Source organism: Cetorhinus maximus, chromosome 9 (assembly GCF_964194155.1).
Source record: "Cetorhinus maximus chromosome 9, sCetMax3.hap1.1, whole genome shotgun sequence".
In the NCBI taxonomy this organism is placed as follows: Eukaryota; Metazoa; Chordata; class Chondrichthyes; order Lamniformes; family Cetorhinidae; genus Cetorhinus; species Cetorhinus maximus.
The window spans coordinates 118,198,176-118,224,284 of record NC_135887.1 but is presented as its reverse complement, the minus strand read 5'-3'; the positions used below and the strand labels follow the sequence as shown (position 1 = coordinate 118,224,284).

Below are 26,109 nucleotides of genomic sequence, written 5' to 3'. Positions count from 1 at the left end.
TGTTACGACTAATTTTACAATGATGTTTGTCTGCCTGTCATCGACACTGTGATCTTTAACTAACCACATCTCTCCAAGTTGAGCTGTGTTTTTCTTTTTCCTCATTGGTTGAGTGTTTGATTATCTGTATTTTGCTGGCCTCAGGTTTTTTAAAAAATCCTTTTTAACGCTCAATCATATCAGACAAAACCTTACTTCCTAATTTCAATTTTCTCCCCAAATGCAAGTCACCAAATAAAATAAATATTCCTGACAATTACAGGAAAATACTTTCAGCAGGCCATTACATTTAAAAATGTCACATTTATAAAGCGCCATTCACAATTTCAGGGCATGCCAAAACACTTTATGGTCAATTAGGTACATTTGAAGTTGTGGTAAAGTAGGAAATGCAGCGCCAATCTGTGCAGAGCAACCTCCCATAAACAGCAATGTGATAGTGATCAGATAATCTGTTTGGATGATGTTGATTGAGGAATAAATATCGGCCAGAATACCAGGGAATAACTCCTCTACTCTTTGTTGAAACAGTTCAATGGGATCTTCCATGGTCAGCTGAGAGAGCAGATAGCGTCTCGGTTTAATGTCTCATCCAAAAGACTGCACCTCCAAAAGTTCAGCACTCCCTTGGTACCACACTGGAGCGTCAGCCTGTAATTTTGTGCTCAAGTCTCTGGAGTTCAACTCCCAGAAGCTTTCATATGGATCCAGACCCTAGATTTCCCTGCCTCCTCTCCCGTTAAGGAACATCAAACAACACACTTCACCAAACCACACCCTTTCAACCAAGATGCTTCATACTCCCTGGTTACCATGTCCTGGGTTACAGACCACCCTTACCTTTGTTCACCTTATCCTTGCTTCCCAAAAGCACTGCTCCCACCCTTTTTGAGCCTCTAATGAAGTGACTTCACCTCTGGACCACCATCCATGCCACCCCCCCATTCTGTACCACAGTGTCGATCTCCAGTCTAACACAAATATGCATCACCACCTACTCCACTCTAACCCTTATATAAAAATAAAATAAAATAGTACAGTAGGCATATTAATTACTTTAATAAAAAAACTAATTGAATTGCATTTTAAGCTGTTAAGAAATAAATACATAATTTGAAAATATAAACAGTCTATTAAGCACAAAGATAAATGCAATTTGCCACTAGTAAACACAATTTGAAGCAATAGATGAAAGATGAGAGGAGCTAACTACATCCAACGATTTGAGGACCACAAGGTTATTAGAGAAGAATTTTTGGAAAAGCAAGCTGATGTGGAAAGTGAGTAAAATATAAATAATGCAAGGATAAAGTATTTTATTTTTAATACTTTTTGTATTGTGCTGAAGATTTTTGTCTGTGAGCAACAAATGCACGAGTAACACTTCAGGACATCATGTACAAAATTAACATAGATTAAATGTGAATTAACCAGTAAATCATGATCAATATAAATTGTAAATAGCAGATACAATGAATATAGGTCTCATGGATTTACTAGGCAGTACACTCAGCATATATGGCAAAAATTTCAGCCACAATTTTCTTCAAAGCTCTCAACTTCTTCAGATAGAATTCCAGCCCCTTTTCTGCAATGATTTAGCCACTGATTCTCATCCAACTGCAGTTCCCAATCAACCATGGGTGTAGTCTTCAACAAAATGGCGCACTTCTTCCGAATCTCATCAGCTCTGCTCATGACAGAATGGATGGTGTGGAACAACCAGTATTACCTTTATCTGAACTCTCAGTGACAGCCCTGTGCACTGTATGGCTGAATCTGGTCAGTCAATTGCTTTAAGTAACAGAAATAGCTGCAGCAACCTTGTATTTGCCTATTGCCAGCTCCTGGATCCAGCCTTCATTTTCCTCAGCCTGTCTGCATTGCACCACTGGGTTATGTGAGCTTGGATGACTCTTTGTCTTTCATCTGGTTTCAACCAGTTTTAGTTTTCCCAGAAACCTGACATTTCAGTTTCAGTTTCCCTACAAAGCTGAGGTTTCAGTTTTTCTTTCTGTTAGGGTCTGACTCAAAAAGTATATGTTTTGAAACCAGGGCCAGCACACCCAACAGAATACCCAACAAGCCATCCACCCAAATAACAGCATCCACAAGCTTCCCAATTTATCCAGGTTCTCCTGAATTTGAGAAATCTGTTCCTGGTACTCTCTCCCACTTTAAAAATCTGGAACTCTCTCTTCTAAAATGCTGTGGATACTGGGGACAACTGGAACTTTCCAGGTGGAGATGCATTGATTTGTCTTGGGTAAGGGTATGAAGAGATATGCAGCAAAAGGGGATAAGTGGAGTTGAGGCACAGGTCAGCCATGGTTTAATTCAATAGCACAGCCATCTCTGGTGTGTTCTTCAATGTTGTAGATTAATCCCATATCTGACACTTTACCAGAAGCTTGACTGAAATCTAAATAAAAAAATCTCCATTGAGTTTCCCCTCACTACAAGTATTTTTCTTATATTATTTTCATCATAGAACTCCAAAAGATTCGTTAGGCATGATCTCCCTACCATAACACCATGCCTGCCTCTTATAGTTCTGCATTATACTAGGATATTCATCATTCTTACCTACAGGACACCCTGCAGTTCTTTCCCTACAATGGAGGTTAGGCTGACCAGCTTGTAGATCATTAGACTGTCATTTTGCCTTTTTAATATAGTTCAGAATAGTAGATTCTGGAGGTGACAAAGCCTTGGATGAAGGACTGAGCAGCTGGTTGATGAGACAGATTGGGGAGGTGAGCAATGTCATGGAAGTGGCCTTCATGATGGGAAAGAATCTGGGAATAGAAATTAATATTGGGGTCAAATTGGACATGAAGGCTGTGAATAGTCTGGCTGAGATTGAGACAGTGGTGAGGAGGCTGGTGGAACGAGTGGTAAGGAAATGGAGTTTAAGATGGGGGTTGAAGATGAAGGCAAGGAAGCTTTGGCTTTCCAATGTTCAGCTGGAGAAAATTGTGGCTCATAAAAGACTGGATGACAAACAAGCAGTTTGACAACAGAGACAGTACATAGTTAGAACTAGGTATCATCTGTGTACAGGTAGAAGTTGACCGCATGTTTTTGGATGTTGTTACCATGTAGATAAGGAGGGTGTGATCGGATTGGGTGAGAATAGGCTGTTAGGTTGCAGGGACAGATGTTTTTTTCCGAGGAGGCAGTTGATGATGTTATTGTACGGGATGGGGGCAGAACTCAAACAAAGTAAATATTTAATGTTAGCTAGCATAGTGACTGGGAAGGAAATTTAAGTGGTCAATAAAATCAAAAAAGTATCACGTGGGTCTTGTAAATGACATAAACTCAAAGAGGGCATTAGTGGAAATGGCAGAGAAACTAGAGTGGGATGCAAACTTGAGACTAGGACAGGATGGAGTCTGGGGGAAAGGAGAAAGGGAAGGGCAAGAAGCATGAATGGTCCATGAATGAATGGTCTCAACTATAAACTCAAAGGTGAATAGCCAGGCATGCCATATTGGACATGGTTCATAAATTCCAGGCAATGACCATCTGCAACATGACAGACCATAACCACTCCCCTTGACGTTCAATGGCATTGCCATCCCTGAATTTCCCACTATCAACATTGAAGGGGGTCACCATTGACCAGAAACTTAACTGAATCAGCCACAAAAATGCCATGACGACACAAGTAGGCTAGTGGCTGGGCTTTCCGCAGCGCATAACTCGCCTCTTGACTCCCCAAAGCCTCTCCACCACTTACAAGCCACAAGTCAGTAACTTACTGGAATACTCTCCATTAGCTTGGATGAGTGCAGCTCCAATAACATTTAAGAAACTCTACACAGTCCAATAGAAAGCTTTCAGCTTGATCAGAACTTCATCCACTACCTTGACATCCAGTTGCATCATGGCTGCAATGTGTACAATCTACTGGAGGCAAGAGAACAGCTCGCCAAGGCTAAAAAGGTAGCAACTCCCAAACTTGTGACCTCCACCACTTGTAAGGACTGCGGAAGTGCATGGGAACAACATTAACTCCAAGTCACATATCATTGACTTGAACATAGGTTGACAGTTGGTCACTGTCATTGGGTCAAAATTGTGGACTTACCTACCTGACGGTGTTGTAGAAGGAACTTTCACCACATTGACCGCAGTAGTCCAAGGAGAAGGCTTGCAATCTAGAGGGCAACTAAGGGTGAGTAATAATGGCAGCGTTGGCAGTGATGCTGACATATGAGAATGTTTTTTTAAAATTGTCATGGATGATGGGCCATTATGATAAGATGATGAGAAATGCTGATGTAAAACATTGTTTACCTGAAGACACTGTTTTCTTGCAAACATTTTGTCAAAGACCGCATTTCCAGTTAATAGAGGAATCTTTCAAATACTGAAAGACTGAAGTATACTTTGGACCTGAGGTCATCCTGTTAATTTGCTATATGTCTCGCAAAGGAACATTCCAACTCAAGTTTTCACTGTTCTCTTTTGTGTGTCTCGTTATCACCTGAACTCTGATAATTACCAAAATTTGACTTTCAGTTCTGCATTATGTGACAAAAAAGGAACATGGGAACAGGAGGGGGCCATTCGGCCCCTCAAGCCCATTCAGCCATTCAATTAAATCATAGTTGATCTGTATCTTTACTCACTCCATTTACCTGCCTTGGATCTATAACCCTTAACACCTTGTCTAACAAAATTCTAATCTCTACTTCGAAATTTTCAATTGACTTCCTGCCTCAACGGCTTTTCAGGGTAGAGAGTTTAAGATTTTCACTACCCTTTTTGTGAAGAGGTGTTTCCTGACATCATCCTTTAATTTTAAGGTTATGCCCCTTGTTCTTGACTCACCCACCAGAGGAAGTAGTCTCTCTCATTAATCATTTTAAGCCTCTCAACTAGATCACTTTTAATCTTCTGTACTCAAGGGAATATCCGGTTAGCATTGGAAATGTTTACTGGAAATTAAAATGGTGTTCGCTCTTTTTAGAACAGGAAGGGATAATTTTGACTGAAACTGATGCCTAGACAATCTGTGCACTACTCATAATGGATACCCACAAGTTATATGTGAATGGGTGCGTCAAGTTACAGCTGCTTATAAAACAAGCTGGGTCATTTATTGTTAATATTCAACTGTTTTAGAAATGTGGTCCCTGAACATATTTCAGTGATAATTGTATTTACAGTCAAAATTCTCATTGAACCTAACCTACCTATAAAGTAAATTAACAAGAGAAACTTCAGCAAAAGGAAAACTGTTGCTTTAAATGCTAATGATTTCCTTAATATTGCATTATCTTTCATAAATATAATGGTTTATTGTGCTGAATTAGCAACCCAAAGGTGCCTTCAGCTGTCTGAGGGTGCTAAGCTCCCTCTCTAAACCTCTCGACCTCTATACCCCACGCTCTCCTCCTTTAAGACACTCCTTAAAATCCAGCTATTTGATCAAGCTTTTGGTCACCTATCCTAATATTTCCTTATGTGGCATGGTGCTAAATTTTGTTTGATAATCACTCCCGCGATGTGCCTTGGGATGCTGCACTATGATAAAGGTGCTATATAAATTCAAATTGATTTTGTTAAATTCAATCCCAGCCAAATTGTGAAACCAAGTACAACAACTCTGGTCATTTGTAGGCTGATACCATGGGGGAAAAGAAAAACATGATCATGAAAGTTGCCAGATTGTCATTAAAACCCAATTGGCTCAGTAAAGTCCTATAGGGGAAGGGAATCTGCCACCCTACCTTGGTCTGGTCTACCTGTTACTCTAGCTCTTCACAAGGCAATTGACTCTTAATACTCTCTAGAAAGTCACTCAGTGGTGAAAAAACAATCATTAGTAAAGCAATCCTCCTCCACCTTCGGGCAGTGAACAGCAGATAATAACTGGGCAGCCTTTCCTGAATCCCAAGAACAAAGCGCTGCCTGAAGAGGATTACCCTAGCAGAGAGGTCAATTACCAGGGGGCACAGAATTAAGGTGATTGGTAGAAGGATTAGAGGGGACATGAGGAAAAACTTCTTTACCCAGAGGGTGGTGGATGTTTGGAATTCACTGCCTAATTTGGTGGTGGAGGCAGAAACTCACTTAAAAGGTACCTGGATCTTCACCTAAAGTGCTGTAACCTGCAAGGCTATGGACCAGGTGCTGGAGGATGAGATTAAAATGGGCAGCTAGTTTTTTTTATTTTTTGGCTGGCGCAGAGACAATGGGCTGAATGGCCTCTTTCTGTGCTGTAATTTTTCTATGGTTCTGATATTCCTCAGCTGCCAAAAGACTGATTGCTGTGCAGTTGTGAGTTTTTGCAGTTTGCATGACCTTTGCAGTGATGCTCACTTGCCTTGCCTTTGCAATCATATTTAGCTCCGTCACTGAAGATGGGCAAAGGTAATGTTTTCACCCCTGTTTGTTAATCTGTTTTACTGTAAATAATATACCTCAAAAACTAATGGACAGGCCTCAGCAAAACTTGGTACACAGGTAGGGTACCCAGGGAGGAACTGATTAGTTTTTGGCAAAGATGTGGATTGGGATCCAGATCCTGGATTTTTTTAAAGGAGCCATTAACACTGGGAGATGGGGTGAATTTACTTTTTTTTTTAGAATGCCATGGATTGTTTGATTTAGAGTGTTGTTGATTGTTTTAAAATGTTGTGGAATATCTTAGCTATCAAAATGTGAGCAGAGTTTTTTGAGCAGGTTGTTGGATATGGATTGGCCTGAAGTCAGAAGTGAGATGTAAGTGCTAAATAAAAAGATTTCTTTTTTTTCAGTTTTGTGGTTATGAAGCATCAAACAGGCAGGGAAAAGCCTCAAGGAAGAGCTGCGTAATTATAATAATTTTGAGTTAACACAGCATGGCGGAGACATGTGCTCTACTGAATGCCCTCTTCACTTGTTTTTTCTGTTTTCAGTTTGTTTAAATCCACTGACCCGAAGACTCCTTGGTGAAACCAGTCTTGGGTGTGGACACAAAGCTGGTGGTATTGCATCTACAACCAGTTGTGAACCTGCCCAATATTCAATTCCATGTCAATGGGACATGTAACAGGTAGCAGATGTGATACCATTCGTTTTGCATTCCCACTCAAGTTAAATTTCAGACCCATTATTCCTGGTTATAGTCATGCTTATACAAAGGGTACTCAGACACTGCCAAATATAGAGCTTCCACCCTCGATCTGCCATGCTAAACAGTGCTATACCCCACCAGCAGGTAGCCTGATTTGAGGTTGAGCATCCACATGGAAAATTCCCCCTGTTTTGACTCTATAAAATCCAGCACCTCTCTACAACTGTAGTCACAATGCCCATCCAGTGCCAATGTTTTGAAGGTAATCATGCAAAATAATTAACCTGGGAGTTGGTTGGACCAATCAGGGGAGTTAAATAACTGTTATTTGGACTGTTACCAGTCTCAGCAATAGACATCATATGTAAGCGATTATAATAATGGAACAGATATGTAGTCCTGGCACAATTCATATTAGATTTATTGGTTGCAGATGGGGAGGATTAGTGTTGAGAATGAGAAGGAGAAAGGATTTATGTACAATTTCTGAACTTGCTGCCTTTTGATTTAAGTCCCAGTTGAACATTTGTAATTTGTATAATTTACCTGGGTAAGGTTTTATTCTCATGTGTGGATGCGTGGTGGGCGGGGGGAAGCAGGAGCAGGGGCTGCGGTGGTGGTCGGCGGGGGGGAGGGGTGGTGTGGATGTGGGATGGTGTTGCTGGTTTCTGTATGGCTGATGGCTGATTGAATTAGCAATTTGGTTGACATGAAAACAAATGAGTCACACAAGGGTAATTGGCTTAATGGTAACTTAAACCTAATTTAGGATGTTCCAGCATTAATGACACCTCATCTCTGCTCACTTACTGCCCTGTTCCCTGAGACCACTTATGAAGGATGATAGGACAAGGGTGACAGCAGAAGCAGGGTCAGGTTCTAATTAAATCCTTACGAACTGCAAAGCTGCAGCCCTCAACCTATTGCTGTGTTCCGAACTCTGTATATCCTCCACACCTTCAGTAAAAACCGTCTCAGCAGCTAGATTGGAAGTAAAGCAAATTATGTGATGTAATCAGGATTGGCCGTGTGGCTTCTTCTGCTAGATGAGGTAATTGATATACAATGCGGATTACTGCGAGGAGCACCTTATAAAATGCAAAAGCAGGTCATTACTTTTCAGTGAACATTGTAACTGTCGTACTATTCACGGGAGAGTACACTAACACTCGAGCTTTGGATCCAATCCAGTAAAGCATGACCCCCAGGCTAATAAATATGTCTTGTCAGTGAGACAGAGCTCTCCCTTCTGTCCAGAGTTTTTCAAAAGCTGCAGAGGCTCAGCTACGCTGGAATTGAGATCGGACTGGATGCCATGCAATTCATTCTACTTCCCTATCTCCTATGATAAAAAAAGCCCCAGACATGTCTTTTTGGTGAGGGCCAGCCAGTGGCAGTAAAGCCAAAGTTTAAATCCCACCAGCTATGTCGTTCACACTACCCCTGGGTCTTCCTGTGATTGACAGACGTGCAAAACATTCTGGAGGTTCCTGTTTTAGGTCAAATAAAAAAATCTTGAAAAAGTTGGAATTTTTCAAATATATATTTAATTTGTTTTTACTTTGAGGGGGTAATTATAAAGCTACATTTGAGGGGAGCAGGAGACTGTTATAATTAACTGTACTGGAAGGAAAAAAAGGTTGACTGACAAAATACTAGGTTTCCAAAAAAAAATTCAGGATTTTTTAAACATTTCTGTGTCGATTGACAGATGATTATGACCTGTGGAAAAGATATTTAGGATGCATGTGTCACTATTGCTCCAGAGAACTGGGCCACAATGCATTTTGTACAGGCAATAATGGATCAGAGATTAATTATAAACCAATAACCTAAGCTCGGGATTCAGACAATGCTGCCAAACACACTAATGGCCACTATCGACAATCTGACATAAGGTTGTAATCTTCAAATTGCTAACTAGTGGCTTTTTTGAAAAATAATTAATAAAAGAACAGGGAGATTTGTAGTTATATAGCACCTTTCACAACCTCAGGAAGACCCAAAGCCCTTTTCAGCCAATGAAGTACTTTTGAAGTGTAGTAACTCCGGTAATGTAAGAGACGTGGCAGCCAATTTGTGTGCAGAGCCATAAGACTGTTCAATAATTTTAACTTGGATTACATTGATAGAAGGATCTTAAAGTCCCCCCCCACCCCCGGAAGAGCCTGTAACTATAATGGTGGCTCAGGGCAATCTTGATCCCTAATTTGGGAATAATTGAAGCCTGTGGAGAGTATTTACTGTTGGAAGTTGGCAGCTGAAATGATTCTAAGCAGAAGTTGGGATTGAGAGAGGGAGGGTTGGGAGAATATGTTTTGGTTTCTGTAGCAGAGTGTTCCCTTATTAGGTAATTACCTAATTTGGCTGGCGATTGACTTAAGTGAATGATTGGATTTTGGTGATCATATGGCATTTCATTCACCACTGGGAAGCCCAGCATCTTACAATCTTAGGAAATGAATGTTGCAAAAATACCTTGAAATGTCTTTTCTCAGGAGTGTAATACAGCAACTTCTTAATGATTTGAACTGAATTTCTGACAGGTGTTGTATATTTGTGATAGACTCTCCAGTATTTGGGAGGCGTCAGAATTTTCTCAGGTGAAAATGGGATATATTTAGTGCCCCCTTATGAATGTGTGCATCTAATAAATGCTTTTATATAATTTTTAACCTATTTAAAATGAATCTGTCTTACAATAGCGCACGTGGGAATTTTTTATGAATTCATTAAGTAGTCATGATACTGTCAGGAAGTCTTAACCCATAATGCCTGTATTTGTAATTTGATCTGCGATTCAGCTTTTTACTGTTTTACAGAAAAGGCCACTTAAAGTCAAACTCTTACATGATCAGACTCTGCCTTTTCCTATTGCATTTTTCCTGCCCATTCTCGGTTTTAATTACTCTACCATTGTGCCTTCAGCTTCCTGGGCCCCAAGCTCTGGAATTTCTTCCCTAAACGTCTCCACCTCTCATTCCTCCTACAAGGCATACTTTAAAACTTACCCCTTTGACCAAGGAATATAGGAATAAGGCCAAGTGTAGTCTTCAGGGAGTTTTTGAGTCAGAATTATGGGATCAGGGTAAGCAGATAATTCAATCCTCATTTTAAAGTCATGCATCCTGTCCTTATTTTTATATTTCTATAATGATTTTCTTTGCTCCCTGCCTTCAACTGCCTAGATTCCTAGGTCTGCAGTTCCCTCCTTAAACATCTTTGCATCTGTTCCTCTCTCTCCCCTCCTTTAAGTTCCTCCTCATAACCTTCCTGTTTGACCAAGCCTTTGGTCACCCATCTTAATATCTCTTTATGAGACTTGGTGTCAAATTTTGTTTTGAAAGCATTCCTGTAAAATCGTGAGATTGCAAGCTGGTGTTGTTTAACTTTCTAATTAGAGCAGTTTTTTAGTTAATAAAATGTTTCAGTTGATAATACTGCTCTTCTCAACGCTCCATGTGTATAATCTACTCTTGGGTCAAAATTACTGTAGATGGTGACATATAAATCAACCCAACATATAAGACAACCCCATTTTTTCAGTGCTAAAGTTCATGTTTAGCCCTACACTTCACATATAAGTCGACGCCCCCTTTTCTACTAAGAAATGCTGTACTCATATTAGGAGTTGACCTCAATTTTGTACCTCAGAAATGCATGTCTTACTCACCTTATAAGTCGGTGCATGGGATCAAGCAGGCAATACAGGCCATGTTGCCAAAAAGATGCGTTGGAATCTAAGACAAAGCAGACTGCGCACAGCGAATGATGAACAGAAAGGGTCCACCGGCAAAAAGAATGAAGTACAAAGCTGGTTTCCATCTAAAAGTCACAACATTTACTAACTTGTCAAATAACTGTGCTGCAGCGAAGGAAGTTGTTATTAATGAAAAGCTGTTGCGAGAATGGAAGAAGAAGGAATCCGCCCTGAAGAAGATGCCCAAGATCAAATTCGCCAGGAGAACAAGGACCAGCCACTGGCCTGATTTTGAGAAGCACGTATTGGAATGTGTCCTCGAAAATCGTCAGAATGGTTACATCATCACCAGAAATGCACTGTGTGTATATACACTTAAGTGGGCCAAATCAAACACCGAGTCCAGTAAAGATTTCAGACTGCTAGTTGGTGCAGCTATCTGAGGGAACAAAACTGTCTGGTGTTGCAGCAGAAGACCAGGTTCACTCAAAGACGAGCAAAAGACCTCGATGCCAAAATTGCCAGTTTCCAGCGATTCATCATCAGACAGCAACAAAAACACAAATACCCATGATGTTACATCGGCAATATGGATGCAGTTCAATGAATTTCGATATGCCCAGCAACTGAACTGTGGAGTAGAAAGGTTCAAAAACAGTTCTAGTAAAAACCACAGGTCAAGAGAAGACAAGATTCACGGTGTTACGAGTCTGCAGGGCAGACAGAACAAAATTAAAGCCTATGATAATTTTCAAGCGTAGAACCATGCTGAAAATCAAGTTCCCTGCAGAAGATTTTGTGCATGCCCATGACAACGTTTGGATGATGAGGATGAAGTTGTGATCGATAATGTGTTGACTAGGTGTCCTGGCGGCCTACACAAAGAATGCAGCTTATTAGTGTGGGACATGTTCAGATCCCATATGATTAGATCGTTGGAATTATTGTCGATCACAGTGTATAAATCTACCTTTGAAGTCTTGAAAAATCCTTCTAAAAATGGGCCCGATTTATATGCTGAGTTTAAAATGTGAACTGTTGGTGCTGGTGTAGGTGAGATCAAGATTTGTCTGCAAAGTAAAAACACCCAAATTAGTTATACCAGGGGGTTCTAACATGCAGAGTTCAACCTTTGGATGCGCACCTCAACAAGCCATTGAAGGATCATGTTCGTGCCGAATGGAATAGGTGGATGGTTGATGAAGAAAAAATCTTCACACAGAGTGGAAACAGTTGTGGAAATATGCGTGTTGCCCCACTTGACGTTTAGTGTGGTATTGTCATCAAATCATGGGATACTATTAATGCACAAACCATCATGAGATTGTTCAAAAAATGTGAAATATCCAATTCAATGGAGAGAGAGAAAGATAATTTGTTGTGGAGGGATGATTCTGAAACTGAAAGTGCCAAATTTGATCCAGAGTGGGATTCTTACGGTCTTGCCATAGTTAAAGTGACTCAAAATGAATTTGATGAACTCTTTGCACCAGAGGCCAAAGACAATGAATTTGATGGTTTAAAAACATTTTGCCCGTGGTTAAAGGTGTCCTTTTAGAATTAATTTGAATTACTGGTGTTAAGTCTTTTCTCACATTTCAAAATGGTGACCGCCTACACCAGCACCAACAGTTCACATTTTAAACTCAGCATATAAATCGGGCCCATTTTTGGAAGGATTTTTCAAGACTTCAAAGGTAGATTTATACACTGTGATCGACAATAATTCCAACGATCTAATCATTCAACTTTATTTTACTACTATCTTGACAAGTTTGGTGTGTTATTTACATTGCTTAATTCAATCTTTTGGACAAATCAATTTTATTTATGACTTAGAATTATCAGGAATAGACTGCATGTGATCTCTGTATCACCTTTCATTTTGCCAATGTAGAATTGACATCTTTTTGCGAAGTAAAATAATGAAATGAACATCCTTAATATTAAAATCAAAGGGCCTAATTATCAAGTCTGCTGAAAGCCAGCCAGATGCCTTAAGGGCTAAAGGGGTGCATTACTCATTAACCTGTAAACTCCAGAAGGGTTGTTAGCAATGTCGCTGAGAGTGGAAATGACAGAATAGGAGTTCCTTACGCAACTTTAGAAATATGCATTGAGGAAAAGAACTTCACTTGAGTGGGCGAGAGGTGCATTTTTTGCAAGACATAAAAGAAGAGCCCCAAGTAAGAATTGAGTTGTGTGGTGATGAATGTATTTGAGGCTATATAAACACGTGGCACTTTGAATGGGGAGATGACCTGAGGACACTGTTACCCAGGCTTTTATGGGAAATCAGTCATCGTGTAGCTTCAGAGAGACACACACTATTCTGGGAACAATCCACTGTAGTTGGATATTAATTAAATTTATTAAACAAATAACACAGAGGCCCAGGGAAGCAGGGGTCCATCTGTTTGCTTTGTGAATTGATCTCTGTGGAGATGGATTTTGAATGGTAGTTAAAGTTCAGATGCAAAGCTCAGCAGATGGGTCCCGTGTCTCTAGTGAGGAGATTTGGAGGCGGTCCAACATCTATTTTCCCTCCAGCTTTTCTGCGACTGTGAGACAGCATCTATGTTCCAGTTTTGTTTATCTGAATGAGGCTTTAAGTCTGATTGATTTGGTTGTAGTGGCGCGTCTCGACTGATCCCAGTTTGTGCCCGTGTGGTGTAAACGCAAATCGGGAGATAATTAGCAAAATTGAATCCTGTTGACTTTGTGCCCTGTATGCACACATGTTGCTGAAACACAGCCCCAGCATCTGAATCTAACAATAAAGCCACAGCGTTGGCCTGACTTCCTATCAGTGATTTATTAAAACTAATAATAAATATTTCTTTAATTCATTTACGGGATATGGGCGTCGCTGGCTATGTCAACATTTATTGCCCATCCCTAATTTCCCTTGAGAAGGTGGTGTTGAGCTGCCTTCTTGAACCGCTGCAGTCCCTGTGGTGTAGGTACACCCACAGTGCAGTTAGGGAGGGAGTTCCAGGATTTTGACCCAGCGACAGTGAAGGAATGGCGATATATTTCCGAGTTAAAATGGTGAGTGGCTTGGAAGGCAACTTCCAGATGGTGGTGTTTCCATCTATCTGCAGCCCTTGTTCTTCTAGATGGTAGTGGTCGTGGGTTTGGAAGGTGCTGCCTAAGGAGCCTTAGTGAGTTTCTGCAGTGCATCTTGTAGATGGTACACGCTGCTGCTACTGTTCATCGGTGGTGGAGGGAGTGAACGTTTGTGGAAGGGTGCCAATCAAGCGGGCTGCTTTGCCCTGGATCGTGTCAAGCTTCTTGAGCATAATGGGAGCTGCACTCATCCAGGCAAGTGGAGAGTATTCCATCACACTCCTGACTTGTGCCTTGTAGATGGTGGACAGGCTTTGGGGAGTCAACGGGGGAGTTACCCGTCGCAGGATTCCTCACCTCTGACCTGCTCCTGTAGCCAGTATTTATATGGCTAGTCGAGTTCAGTTTCTGGTCAATGGTAACCCTGAGGATATTGATAGTGGAGGATCCAGTGATGGTAATGCTATTTAATGTCAAGGGACGATGGTTAGATTCTCTCTTTTTGGAGATGGTCATTGCTTGGCACTTGTGTGGCGTGAATGTTTCTTGCCACTTGTCAGCCCAAGCCTGGATTTTGTCCAGGTCTTGCTGCATTTGGACATGGACTGCTTCAGTATCTGAGGAGTCGCGAATGCCTATTAGTGCTATCATTTTAGGAATATCCTTAATAAGATCACTTCTTTCCCCTATACCTCTGCCCCAACAACTTTTATATAGTTCCTTTGATGATGTAAAATGTCCCAAGGTGCTTCACAGGAGTGTTATCATGCAAAATATGACCCTGAGCTACATAAGGAGATGTTAGAACAGGTTAGCTATACAGGTAAGTTTTAGGGAGCATCTTAAATTAGGAGAGAGAAAGTGGGAGTGGTTTCAGTAGGGAATTCCAGAGCATAGAGCCCAGGCAGCTGAAGACGCTCCACCAATGGTGTAGCGAGTAAAATCATTGATGCGTAAGAGGCCAAAATTGGAAGAACATTGAGATCTCAGATGGTTGAAGGGCTGGATAAAGTTATGGAGATAGTGAGAGGTGAGTATAGAGAGATTGGAAATCAAGGATACTGAACCAAATGTCAATGTAGGTCAGCAGGCACAGGGGAGATGAGTGACCAGGACTTGTGTGAGTAAGGGCACAGGCAGCTGAGTTTAGAATGAGCTTAAGTTTGCAGACAGTGCAAGGTGGGAGTCCAGCCAGGAAAACATTAAATTAGTCTAATTAACATCCATTATTACATGATATAATTTATCTAGAATTAATTTCAGCTCTATTCAGGTCACTTTCCACTTAATAAAAATATTTTCTTCTACCAGCTTTTATCCAGACCTTAAGTGAAGTAATTACTAATATAGTAACTAGCATTGATGGCAAGGCCCCAGTATTTACTCCTGTTAAAAAGCTAGTCTGGTAATGAGTTACTCCTCTGACCCTCTCAACCTGTAGCAGTATTGCATTGTATTCAGCAATTGGATAAGAATAGTGTCACCATACAGGTTTCCTACTGATGTTTAAAATATCACTTGGACTAAATCTGGAGGTTCAGTATTCAGTAAAAGGTGTGAGGAGAGCATTTTGATCTGGCAACAATTATATGGGACTACTTATATACCTGCAGAATGAGTATGTTTTAAAAGTTGTCTTGTGATTTGTGTGATTGCTTTTTACAATGTGTGTTGATATCATAAAAAGCATTTAGAAAAAAAAATAGATTTATGATTAATGGCGCCCATTGAATGGAGAAAGCCTCCACTCTTGCTGACTTGATCATTTTTAACCCTAATTTTAAACTTAATTTTTGTCTTTCTAAGATTTTCTTAACTATAATACCACAGCTCCTTGGCTGAAGTCTGTCTGTTGTTATCTGGCTGTTGGCTTTATTTTGACAGCATTTGTTAGAAGAGTTTGCACTTGCTCAAGATTTCAATTTTTTTTCAACACCAAAACACAAAGCAAACACATCCTGGAGGTTCAGTGTTTCCAGGTAACAGTAATCTTTGAGTTTAGTTTTCAGAGTAGGCATTGTCACAACTATAGCTCTTGAAAGAGAGAGAACTTGCATTTATGTAGCATTTTTCATGACCCCAAAGCACTTTACAGACAATAAAATGCTTTTCAAGTGTTATCACTGTTGTAAGGTAGGAAATGTCCAACCCTTCAGCCATCAGAGATCTCAATGTTCTTCCAATTTTGACCTCTTACGCATCAATGATTTTAATCACTTCAGCATTGGTAGAGTGTCTTCAGCTGCCTGGGTTCTGGAATTCCCTACCGAAACCACTCCAACTTTCTATCTCCTCCTTTAAGGTGCTAATTTTCCCTCAGAAATCACCACATATTCTGTTTTCTAGTTATGTTGGTTGAGGAATAAATATATTAACCAGGACACCAAGGGAGCACTCTCTTGCTCTTCTTCTAGTCTCATGGGATCTTTTATATCCACCTCAGAGGGCAGACAGGGCCTTGGTTTTAACATTTCATCTGAAAGGCAGTACCTCCAACTATTTACAATCTATATTAATGACTTGGATTCAGGGGTAGAAGGTACTATAGCTAGATTTTCAGATGAAATAAGAAATTTACAAATGGATATGGAGAGGTTAGGTGAATGGGCCAACATTTGGCAGATGGAGTTTAACGTGGATAAGTGTGAGGTTATCCATTTTGGTTGGAAGAATAAAAAGGTGACTTATTATTTAAATGGAGAGAAACTTCAGAATGCTTCAGTGCAGAGGGATCTGGGTGTCCTCGTGCATGAATCCCTGAAAGCTAGTATGCAGGTACAGCAGGTAATAAGGAAGGCAAATGGAATTTTGGCACTTATTGCTAAAGGAATAGAGTATAAAAATAGGGAGGTGTTGTTGCAATTGTACAAGGCATTGGTGAGACGGCACTTGGAGTACTGTGCACAGTTTTGGTCCCCTTACTTGAGGAAGGATGTAGTTGCACTAGAGGCGGTTCAGAGGAGGTTCACTAGATTGATTCCAAAGATGTGGGGCTTGTCTTACGAGGAGAGATCGAGCAATTTAGCCCTATACTCGCTAGAGTTTAGAAAGATGAGAGGAGATCTAATTGAGGTATATAGGATGCTAAAGGGGATAGACAAAGTAGACGTGGAGCGGATGTTTCCCCTTCTGGGGCATTCTAGAACGCGAGGACATAGTTTTAGGCTATGGGGTGGTAGATTTAAATCAGAGATGAGGAGGAATTACTTTTCTCAAAGGGTCGCGAATCTGTGGAATTCACTACCTCAGAGTGCAGTGGATGCCGGGACGCTGAATAGATTTAAGGAGGAGATAGACAGATTTTTAATTAGTAATGGGTTGAAAGGTTATGGGGAGAGGGCGGGAAATTGGAGTTGAGGCTGAAATGAGATCAGCCATGATCGTATTGAATGGTGGGGCAGGCTCGAGGGGCTGAATTGCCTACTCCTGCTCATAGTTCTTATGTTCTTAACAGTACAGCACACCCTCTGTATCCATTGTAGTGTCACCCTGGACCATAGACTTAAAACACTGGAATGGGATTTGAACCCACAACCTTCACAACTCAGAAGTGAGTGTGCTACCACTGAGGTGCAGCTAAGACACCTCTTGAAAAGGAGGATATTGCCCCTTTGCTTCTAACAACTTGTTTTTAACTAGGAATTCACTTACTTATCGCTAAGTGTTCTCAAAATTGCAAAATGGGTAGATTCATTGTGTAAACTTGATTACTTGTTAGGAGAAAGAATTAATTTGCAACTTTCACACCGTTTAGCACATAGCACTATTCAACTATGAGTTCTACCAACTGAGCCAAGGCTGATTTAATTTGCATTTAAAACTCAGCCATTTCCTTGTTAGGGACCAGTTAAAAATATATTAGATGATTGACAGATCCCTGGGATCACAATCATTAATGCATTGAGACCCTGAAAGCCATATTTCCCGCACCCCCCCCCACTCTATAATTTTAACAAGATGGTAGATGGAAACAAAAGTGCTTTAATGACAATAGAGGTTATTTGAAAATGAACGCTCTGTGTTTTATGCTATTCTGAGGATCCTTTCTACTTCAAAATAACTTGACAAACATTGTGGAACTCTGCAAGGCAAAAGTTGATTTTTACACGTTAACTCTTGCAATAATGTGCACCTGCAGAGTGAAACTGAAGGTGAATATATAGCTCGTCCTGCTTTCTACCCTTAATGTCACCATTAGCATATTCCTTAACTAAAAGCACCACCGTCAACACCCCTTTGTCCTTTTGTCTATGACATCATTGGCAATCTCTTTTGCCTCCACCTATCACTGGCCGTCTATCCAGCTCTACCTGTCCCACCCCCCCTACCAGCTTATATTTCACCTCATTTCTCTATTTCCTTCGTTCTGATGAAGAGTCGTACAGACTCAAAACGTCAACTGTGTTCCTCTCCGCAGATGCTGTCAGACCTGCTGAGTTTTTCCAGCTATTTTTGTTTTTGTTTCAGATTTCCAGCATCCGCAGTATTTTGCTTTTATCTTAGTGAATATATAGGTGTTGATGGTGATTCAGTAGCTCTCGCCTCTGAATCAGGAGGTTATGAGTTTGAGTCCTGCTCCATAGAGCTGAGTAAAAATTCTAGGTCAATGTTCCAGTTCAATACTGGGGAAGTGCTGCACTGTTGGAGATACTGGGCAGAATCGTCCATGCCCGCTGGCATCAGGCGTGTTCGGTGGCGTGAGCGGACAGTATGGTGAGAAGGCCAAAAATCGGTTTCATAACGTTGTGAAACCAGTTGGTGATCGTCCGCTCAGCCCATCGATGGTGGCCCACAATTCCCGCCATTGGACATCAGGAACCTCATTGTAATATATCTGCATATCATTATAAGGCTAGCTCGCCGGACTCATCCCCCCGCACTGGATCGTATGCCCACACACCGACATGTTTCACAACAGCATAGAAAAGGTATGCACTTGGCGGGCTGCACTTTGAGAGTAACTCAGAGGTGAGTGCACAGTAACATTGTGGAGTGCTCATGAGGGACACCTGTTGAACTTCAAGGTTGAGGTGCGTTGAGGGGGGTGGGCAAGGGAAGTGGCGATGCATTAGGGACACCCTGTATAAAGTGACCATTCCTCTGCAGCTGAGACAGTTCAGGTGCAGCCACATTGACATGCTTGGAGTTAGGCCTCTAGTTTATCTGCTCACTCAAGTAGTGCAGAGATATCAAAGTTCCACCAAGTGCTCCAGAGCTTTTCACCCTTTGGGCACAGACTGCAAACTAATGAACATTTTAGTGGTCTGCAGAACAGTTGGATGACTGGGCAAGGTGTACAATTTCCTTGCTAAAGCTGACCATGGCACAGTCACTGGTGGAGGTGTTCATAGCCCCTTGCAATGTCAGCATCCGGTTTGGACCAGTCTTCCCCATGGTTCAAGCTAACAGTGCAGCCTTGCAGTGTGGGTTAGGAGAATGCCTGCGCCTGAGCTGAGAGCACAGCATGCAGTCCAGTGGGCAAAGCTGGCGCCAATCAGCCGGGTGGAGCAGAGCGGAGGAAGATGGGGTTTCAGCCAGCCATCCAAGTGGTGGCCAGGACTCTCTGGGATGCATTAAGGGCCTTCAGAATTAACCAAGAGAGGTTCTTAGTACACCCATGCTAACTAGGTGCCTCTCTCTTTCATCCTGCAGGAGGAGTACATCAGGATCATGGAGCCTGGTGAACTAGGTGTATGCCTTGTGGCGTACAGAGAGCAAAGACGATGGAAAAGGGAGAGGCTGAGCTGCCTGGCTGTGCAGAGGGAGGAGCAACACCTTCTGGAAGAAGGGGCAGCTGGGGCTCCCACACACACCACTGAAGAGCCACAGTGAGCCATCGCTGATTAGCGCCTAGTTAGACCCAGGGTCTACAGATGCCGCCTTTCATTCCTGCAGATGACCAAGAACCAGTGTCGCCGAAGACTGTTCATGTCTAGGGAACTGGCCAGTCACATCACCAGCTACTGTAGGATTTGGCGCCACGTGGACATGGAGGGCATCCACTGCCAGTGGATGTGAAATTGACCATAGCGCTCAATTTCTACATCAGTGGCTCCTTTCAAGGCTCCACAGGTGACCTCTGTGGGATATCATAAGCCTCCACCCAAAAATGCATCCATGAGGTCATGGATGCCACCTTTGCGAGGGCACACAACTTTATGCATTTTGCCCGGGACCAGGAAAGCCACATTTTCTATGCTGTTGTGAAACATGCAAGAGTGATTGGATTCACCCAGACCTTGGATTTCCCACAGGTGCAGGGTGTGATCGACTGCATTCATGTGGTGCTCAGATCTCCATCGCAACACGTGGTCAACTACATCAACTGCAAGGGATTCCATTCGCTGAATGTGCAGCTGGTGTGCGCCCACCACAAACACGTCCTGCAGGTCTGCGCACTGTTTCCAGGGACTGTGCATGACCCCTACATTCTCAGTCAGTCACAGATCCGTGATGTCCTCCAGGGTCCACAGAGGCTGCAGGGATGGCTCCTCAGGGACAAGGGCTACCTGCAGGGGACATGGCTGATGACACCCCTGCAGCGGCCTCAGACTGCAGCAGAGAGAAGGTACAACAAGGCTCATGAACTCACACCTTGGTGGAGCAAACCATCGGGGAGCTGAAAACGAGGTTCCGGTGCCTGACTGGTCTGGTGGAGCCCTTACAAATTAAGGGATTTTGAGAGTATAGATAAATGAATGAATACAGTCCACAGAGGGTGTCAGGCATTGTCGTTGCCTACTGCCCCCTATACAACCTGGCGCTGCAACAGGGAGAGGAGCTGGCTGAGGAGGTTGTGTAGGAGCTGGAAGTCTCCTCCAATGAGTAGGACATTGATGGTGATGAGGGTGAGGAGGTCCTTGAAGGCTACGATGATGGCGATGAGGCCGTTGCACTGGTCAGACGAGGCAGGCGCGCTCTGGAGGCCCTCATAACTGCTAGATTTGTGGAGGACGATGACGACATGCAGTGAGGAGACACCACAAGCTCCTCACATTGCATCTATGAACATTTGACTCCAGTCTGGCTTGTGGCAGCACACATACCCTCTGTGATAATGCTCCTGTCATGGAGACGCAGTGGAGGCCCTAATAGTTTCTTGATTGCAGGAGGATGATGGCGACATGCAGGTGAGGACACTCCATAGATCTTCACAGCCTCTGAGAATGTCTGACTCCTGTTTGGCCGAGGGCAGCTCACTTTCGCTCTGTGATCGGGATCATATCATAGAGATGCAGCCATGAAACTTTAAGAGCATCTGATCCTTTGTTCGCCTTCAGCACCTGACCCCTTCAGGAGCACAGCATCACTGGTCACAGATGCTGATGAGATGGGGGCCAGCTCCACCTTACAGATGCTGAGAGCACAGAGAGAATGGCAGAACTCTGTGACACTTGCCCATGTCATCCTGGCAGCAATAACAAGCACTGTTGAGATGCAGGCATCAGTAACATGTCCAGGGAGTGTGAGGCCAGACCATCACTTTGGTTTGAAGGCTGTACAAAGCACAGGGAAGAGGCCCTGGACTGAGACACCTTTATCTTGCACAGAAAGGATTCAAATCTGAGTGACATGAACATAGCTCATCAGAACCATAAGCCATAGACAGGGAGGCATTCTTGGGAGTTTATTGACAATAGTGAACATTATGTACAAGTGATCAACACACATGCCCAGGCTGTGCAACTACATCTTCCTAATCTTCCTAAACCTGCCATTACACTTGGTGCACCCCCGACATCCACAGCAGAGGTGGAGGCAGCCTGCTGACTGCTACGCCTTGTCTGTGATGACCTTGGCGGGCGTCCTCTGGAGGGCCCCGGCCTGCTTTCAGGGTCCTGCTGTGTGGCAGTGGCACCCTCCTCAGACTGTGGAGCTGGAGCTGCTAAGGTCACAGGAAGAGGGGATTTGGATGGGTCGGACACTCCCAGAGTCACCTGGATGGATGGCCCCAGGGTGTGCATCTGCTCATCCTCCTCCCTATAGGTGTCCAAGGGCCCCTGGCTGACTCCTGGAGGAGAAGGATTAGCTGGAGTGAGGTCGGGCTGCCCAGCACCCCTCTCACGTACACACTGTTGGAAGCCAACTATGGTGTCAGCGATGGAGTTCAGCCCGCGCAGCAGTGCAGGAGTGATGTCCTGGACCAAGGTCTCCATGTCAGCCGCCACCCTACCAGTGTTGACCTCGGTGTGTAGGCATGGTGGCACTTTCACCTCAGCCTGAAGATGGACAGACTCCTCCATCGTGCTTTGCAGTCTGAGGAGTGCAGCAGACATCCCTTCCTAATGTTCCTGAGCTTACCTTTGCAGCTCCAGCAACTGAGACATGACTGAGTCCAGGGGCTTATCATCTGACTCAGACTCAGTAAATTTCTGGCCTCCAACAGTCCTCTGAGTGCCGGACACCTGGGAAGTCCCTGCCGCTGCCTGCTGTGGATCAGAAAGTGTGATGTGTTCACCAGATTGTTATCCTAAGGCTACGCTAAAACTAGGTCCCACCGAGGTGTCTGTCTCTGCACTGGTGGAGGGTGTGGGTGAATGCTGTGACGGTTCTTCAGGGAGGGTGCCTTCAGATTCCTCTTCAGAGGTTTCTTTGGGGCTTGATTGGAGGCCCTGGGTCGTGGACTCTGTCGGCTGTTTGGCGGATGCGCCTGCGAAAGCAAGAGATAATTAGTGCATGGCAGTGGCCTGTGAAAGAGGGCACATCACTCACAGCATGGTTGTCTGATGGATGTTGCACTGCTGGATCCTCACTTGGTAGAACACCACCGACCTCACTGTCAGCACAGGAACGGTCCAGATCCTCGCTGACCAGCTGGATGGCCCTGTTTTCAAAGTCCACGAGGACCTTGATTTCAGGCATCCCCCTACCGGCCTGTGACCTCTCCCTCTTGTGTGCCAGCTTGTCCTGCATAAGTAGAGATGTAGAGACTGTAAGCAGGATGCCTGCCAGGCCAGATGATAAGTATGCATGGAGTGTGTAGGGGGTGAGTGGTCCCTTGGATGGGACAATGAAGATCTGTGCGAGAGTGTGAATGGTGATGTCCTTTGAATTGGCAGTGAGTGAGGGCCCTGTGGATGTGTGATGAGTTTGTGAGTGTGTGAGTTGAGGGCGATGAGAAGAGTGACTTACCCTGGTGGAACGGAGGAGATCATTCATCCTCTTGCAGCACTGGGTGGCTGTCCTCTTCTGCAGGGCGTTGGCACTGACCACTGCTGCCACCGCCTCCCAAGCCAGATTGGTAATGTTGCTGCCCATCCCACTGCCAGAGCAGGGTAGGGGACATCACAGCGATCCTTCATTGCATCCAAAAGGTGCTCAATGGATGCGTCATTGAACCTGGGGGCTGCAGTCTTTTTGCCTTTCAGGGCCATGTCTCCTTTGCAGCAGTTGTGGGCTGGAAGCACTGAGAGGTGTGCGCGCAGCTGCACTTTAAATATGGCGCCCGGCATGATGAAGCAGCGAGGTGATGGCATGGCAGGTGAATGAGAGCCCACCCGCCCAACGGCATGTTTCCTGGGGATGCATAATTAACGTGGCGGGTTTGGGATGATACGGCGTGAAAAGCCGTCATTGCAGCCTGATAAATGTCGTTTTACCCGCCTGCTGCCGCACTTAGTACAAATCTAGGACAATTCTGCCCTCTCTCTTTTGGATGAGACATTACACTGAGTCCTTTCAGATGGACATTAAAGGTTTCATGGCGCTATTTTGAAGAAGATCTGGGACATTCTCCCCGGTATCCTGGCTAATATTTAGCCCTTAAACACATCAATAAAACAGGCTACCTGGTTGTTATCCCGTTGCTGTTTGTGGGAGTTTGCTGTGCATAAGTTAGCTGTCCAGTTTCCTACCTTACAACAGTGACCACACTTAGAAAGTATTTATTGTCTGCAAAATTCTCTGAGACATTCTGAGATTATGAAAGGTGCGATATTACATTAGTATTTCTTTCTTTATTTATAAGAGTAGTCAAGGAGCTGAGATTGTTTTAGCAACATATCAGATTAGGAAAGAGTATGGGCCAGAATGGAGTGATGGAGTTTGAAAAGTAAATGGCCTCTTTTGAGCTGGAATAAATGTTTGCAGAAATGGTAATTTCACATCTGATTCTAGGATATCCAGTAGACAGGCGCATGTTTTTGTGAGTGCTTGTCCCTCCAGTCCCTGGTGGTCTGTTGGGCTGATGTTCACTCCTGAGTGAAAATAACTCTAACTCCTAATGGTCTAGTGGCTGGTGTTGATTTATAAGTTTTCCTACTACCTCTTAACTCATTGTCGACACCAAGCAATTCTGTGTAGCAGTGTTAATTCATGTAATTAACTGAGCACTACTATTTTATTGTTAGTTGTATTGTGATCACTAAGATCTGTACTTTCCTTCAATTATATGTTGTTCCAATGCATTGCATCCCATTGACTAATATGTAATATAAGCCTAATTAGTGGAAGAACTCAATAAAATGGCAACGTCCCTATTTTTGACATATTTTATCGATGCGATACACGTGTGCTGTATTGGGTCAGTTGTCCTTCAGGTTTTGCTTTGATTCCATACAAATGTTGTATTGAGTTGACACAATCGCCTGGCGCCATCCCTTAGAATGCTAGTTATAGCCAGGACTGCAGAATATTAACCTAGGGCCAGAATTTTTACCTCGTGGGGTGGGGATGCGCTCAACCTGAATGAGCGTAAAATGACGTGTGATGACGTCGGGTGAGTGTCCTGACATCATTGCGCACTCACGTGATATTTCTGCGGGCGCGTGTGGTAGTCAGCAGCTCACCCGCCGACAATTAAAAGGCCTACTAAGGCCATTAAAATACCAATTAAATGTAATTTTTCGCTGCCTGTCCAGCCTTATGGTTGGCGGGCAGGCATAAAGACCAAGCGGCCTTTGCATTTTTTAGGAAACCTCATCCACGAATGGGATGAGGTTTCCAACATCAAATAAAAATGAAATAAAAATTTTAACTTTTCATTAATTACATGTCCCTGCTCTTGTGACAGAGTCACATGAGGGCACATGTTTTTTAACATTTAAAAATTATTTATTTTTAATTTTTAAAATCTTCATCTCCCTGAGGCAGCTCTGTGCCCCCTGCGCACACCCGCGTGAATGCGTGAAGTTCCCCTCATGCCTTCCCCCCTCACCCACCCACACAGGCAATGCCAAGCGCTGCAGCACACGTTTCAAGGCCCACCAGCGTGAAATCGCAGTCATGGCCCGGTTGCGGGCGGCAGTCGGCTTCCCGACCGCTCCCACTTTCCCCCACTGAGCCCGCCTGACGAGGGCTAAATTCTGCCCCTAAAGAAGGAATGCTAAGGTTTTACAATGTGCTGGTGAGACCACGCTATACCCAATTTCAGTTACCATGTCACAATAAAAGATATATTTATATTAAAAAGGGCAACAAGACTGATCTGATATCCCATTTCTAATTCCCCTTTCCTCTCCAGCATCCTTGAACATGTTGCCATGCTGACCTTTCTCGCACTTTCATTTGAATCCTTCCAATTATGTTCCACCCCATCAACTTCACCAAAATGGCCTAAACAAAATCATGAACGTTAATCTCTGTGATCATGCACACTTTCAGGTGAGATGTTAAACCAAGTAAAAGGTCCCATGCATTCTACATCAGGAAGCCAGTTGGTGAAGGATAGAACTGAAGCCAATCTTTACACAATCATATTTATTTGAGTCACACATTGCAAGCATGTATCTCCTAACCCATAACCACAGTTTTAGTCTGTATCTACTTATAGGGGCTCAAGTGAATGCCCAGTTAATGCCCTGCATCATCTGCACACATTAAGCACAATTAATATACAATTCACACCTTGGCACATTTCAAAGAAGAGCGGAAGATTCCTCCTCGGTGGCCTGGCTAGTATTTATCCTCAACTAACGTCATTAAAATAAACTATCTGGTTATTCTCACACTGCTGTTTGTGGCATTTTAGCTGTGTACAAATTGGCACCTGCAGTTCTGACCTTACAACAGTGACTACATTTCAAAAAGTACTTACATCATTGAATCAAAGCTCAGTTTGGTTGTCCAATTGTTGGTCCAATTGTTCTACGCTGCTGTTTATGCTGCATGTGAACCTCCTCCCACTCCCTCTTTATCTAACCCTATTAACACAGGGCTCTCTTTCCTCCCTATAATTACCAAGCTTCCCCTTAAATACACCTATGCTTGACTCTTCAACTGCTCCATGTGACAGTGAGTTCCACATTCTAACCACTCTCTGGGTAAAGAA

General features: G+C 43.2%; 1 protein-coding gene across 4 annotated transcripts in view; it reads left to right on the top strand.

Annotated features, from left to right (window-relative positions):
• The window catches only part of LOC144684964 (uncharacterized), a 130,536-nt gene that overhangs the window by 19,074 nt on the left and 85,353 nt on the right, over positions 1-26,109 (top strand). The window lies entirely within an intron of this gene.